This window comes from Pteropus vampyrus, unplaced genomic scaffold (genome assembly GCF_000151845.1).
Source record: "Pteropus vampyrus isolate Shadow unplaced genomic scaffold, Pvam_2.0 Scaffold145, whole genome shotgun sequence".
Lineage (NCBI taxonomy): Eukaryota > Metazoa > Chordata > Mammalia > Chiroptera > Pteropodidae > Pteropus > Pteropus vampyrus.
The window spans coordinates 968838-972570 of record NW_011888926.1 but is presented as its reverse complement, the minus strand read 5'-3'; positions in this window follow the sequence as shown (position 1 = coordinate 972570).

Below are 3733 nucleotides of genomic sequence, written 5' to 3'. Positions count from 1 at the left end.
GCCATTCTAGGTTCTGAGGGTACAACACTGAGCAAGACAGACACAAATGTCTTTGAAAAGCTGACATTTTAGTGAGAGAAAACAGGATAAACCAGAAGTAATGATAATAATTTTTAAAAAGACACGCGATGTCAGGCAGAGAAGGAAAGGCAGAGCAGGGCCGGAGGGGTACAGGTGGTTGTGGGAGGGGCAATTTTATGTGGGGGCCAGGGAGGCCCTGAGGTGTCATCCTGAGGTGCCGACAACATGGAAGCAGAGACCTGAAGGTAGTCGGTGAGCAAGCCCCGTGGGTAACTGGGCAAAAAGTGTTCCAGTCAGTGAGAACAGCAAGTGCAAAGGCCCTGAGGCTTGCCTTCTTTAAGAAGGAGCCATGATGTCTGTCTATTCCATTACCATGATGCTAGCTTTGATCAGGAGGCTCAGCCAGGCCTGCCAGGCTTCTCCCTGGAAAGGTCTTTGCCTTCTTTGTTTTTCATAAATCTTGTTAATAAAATCATGGGATGATCCTTTAAGACTGGTTACAGATTTGATTTAATCTTCACAGCCACCTATGGCAGTTTTAAAATACGTCTTTGACACTCCACTCATCAAGAGATGGGGGTCTGTGTCCCGTCCCTTGGATCTGGGCTCTGCGACTTTTTGACCAATAGAATATGGCAGAAGTGACACTCTGCCATTGTAGGGAGGCCCTGGCCTTAAGAAATTGGTGGCTCCGCTTCCTGTCTCTTGTGACACTTGTTCTTGAAACCCAGCCACCATCCTGTGAGGAAGCCCAAGTGGCCCAGAGAGAGAGGCTCACGTGGACAGGGAATGAGCCCTGTGACCCTCGGCTCAGCTGAGCTCCCAGCCAACAGCCAGCACCGACTTAGCCAGCCACATGAGTGTGCCATCTTAAAAAGAGGTCCTCCAGTTCAGCCACCCCAAGTGACTCCCTGTGGAGCAGAGATGTGCCACCCCCCACAAGCCCTGCTCAAATTTCACATCCGTGAGCAAATTAAAAGATCATTATTGTTTTATAGCACTAAGTTTTAGAGTGGTTGGTGACACAATAATAGTTAACTGAAGAAAAAAAAAAAACTCATGAAGAAATTCTCCCCGTTTTACAGACGAGAAACTGAGGCATGGAGGGCTGGAATAGTTTTTACGAAGCTTAGTGATTTTCAAGAATTTTGTAAGCTATTCCCCAAATTTAGAGCTGAATAGCATCAGTCATAATGATAATGTATAGTTTGTGTGGTTATGAACATTTAAAATTGTATTTGTTTTACATATGGTTATAATAAAGTATTCTACATTCAAAAAAAAAAAAAACCCCAAGTTCTCACAGCCAGTTGGTGGGGGAACTGGCATTTGAAATGAGTCTCTTCATGTTGTGTTTTGATGAACAGAAATTCTTCATTTTAATGAAGTTCAATTTACCAGTCTTTTATGTATGGTTAACATGTTTGGGAGGGTTTTTTTTCACATACAACTACATAATCTCTTTCGACGTTCCACATTTAACGGTCCTGGTGTTCCAGCACGTGGAGGACGAGCATCTATTTGACCAGACTCCACCGAGAGGTATTTAGTTCTTGCCTAATTTTTCACCACTTTGAACAAAACTGTGGGGAACACCCCTGCATGGACATCTGCACTGTTCTAGTTATTTCCCAAAACTAAATGCTTAGACATGGAATCACTTGGGCAAAAGAGAGCAAAGTTTAAAGATTCCTATAAATGCAGCCAAACTGCCAACGGGCACACTGTGAACAGGTGTGAGTTTTACAACAGTTGGCTAGCCTCAATAAACAGAAATTCTCTCTCTCTCTCTCTCTCTCTCTCTCACACACACACACACACACACACACACACACACACACACACACCCCTATAGCACCTGGTATTCTCAGGTGAAAAATTTATTCTCTTCCAGTGCAGGAGGCCAGAAGTCTGAATTCAAGGTTGGTTCTCTCCGAAGGCTCCCAGGGAGAAACCTTTCTCTGCCTCTCTCCGAGCTTCTGCTGGTTGCCAGCAAAGCTTTGTTTCTTGGCTCGTGGCAGCCTAACTCCAATCTCTGTTCCATCTTCTTTCCGTGACTGTGTCCTCTCTTCTTTTAAGGATGTCAGTCATTAGATTGAGGGCCCTCCTTCCATCCAGGATGATTTAATCTTTAATCTTTAAATAATTACATTGCCAAAGATCTATTTCCCAATAAGGTTGCAGTGTGAGGTTCTAGGTAGCTGTATCCTTTTGAAGACATTATTTAACCCACCATAGAGCTGCTCCTTTGCTCCTTGCCACAAGCCACTTGGTGGTGGTAGACAGGATGTTTCCAGCTTGAGCCCATGCTATGGGCGCCCCTGGGGCTCTGGCAGATCTGGGTAGGTCTGGGCAGGCCAGTCCTGGATGGCGCAAGCCTGGTTGATGGCTGTTTGTGTGAAGGACTGAGCAGCCCCCTGGGACGGGAGCTACCTTGGGAGCAGCAGCTGGGTACGTAGGCATGACAATCTCTGCATGCCCTGAGCACTCTCCAGCACTGTTCCAGGTGCCATATGCTGGATCCAGGTGCCATATGCTGGATCCAGGTGCCATATGCTGGACCCCAAAACAAAGTTAGCCACTGAGGTACGAGGCGGTGTGAGTCTAACTCAGGGCGTCCATCACTGGCCTTCCCTGGGGCCTGGGCCGCCTGCCATGGAAGGCCAGCCTTATGAGCTCTGCCATCTTGCTGCAACTCATGTGGGGGCACTGAGCCTGAGCAGGCCAGTGAGCGCAGGGCTGACTAGCAGCTCGATCACTAAGTAAAATCCGTGTCCCGCTTTCGGCCAGGGGGAAGCAAACCATCGCCAGGCTGCTCTGATGGACAGACTGGCTGACTGTGGGCACCGCGTGGGAGGCGCCGAGGGTCTGGGATGCTGCAGGACCCAGAGCTCCTGGTTGAAGGGCTGGTGTTATTGAGGGCTTCCTGAGTGCCAGGTGCCATTATAACTCATTTAATCCCCACAATAAGCCAGTGTGGGAAGCCGAGGCGTGAGCTCTTCAGTGACGTACTAAAGGTGGCACAGCTAGCGAGTGCTGGAGGGGACTCAAAGCCAGGGCTGGCTGGCTCCAGATCCATGTTTTTAACGTGATGCACGATCATCTGGGACAAAACTTGATTCAAACTAGCTACGCAGGAAGGAATTTCCTGAAGGCCCCTAGAGTGCTCACTCAGCCAAAGGACAGGTCTTGGGAAGGGCGGGGGAATGGCCAGAGCCAGCGCCTCAGTGCGCCAGGGGGCCCCTCCGCAGCCCGTTGCCTCTCCCTGCCAGTGACGGGTGTCTTCCCACTCGGGGTGGTCTGAGTACAGAAATCCCAGGGAAGGACCCTGACTGGTCTGTCTTGTCATGTGCCCGTCTTTGGACAGAACCTCTCCAAGTGGCTCAGCTTGGGTCAGGTATCTCCCCTTTCGCCAATCACTCTGGTGAGGGAGGTGGAATCGGGGTGGGAGGCGGGTAGTAACTGCCATGGGGGTCACAGGGCTGGTGGGGCTGAGGGTGTGGGAGCGTGGAGTTGAAGTGAGCAGGCTGCCTCCACGTGGGAGTCCCCACTGGGTCCCAGAGCTGGGAAAGGCACCCTTCCTGACTTGCTGTGTGACCTCGGGCAAGGAGAGAATGGGAGGGGGCTCTGAGAACCTCAAAACGCTGCGTGACATTCTGCAAGGAAAGGAGGAAGCGAGTCACCTGCCAATGCTGTACTGTGCCAGGTGCTT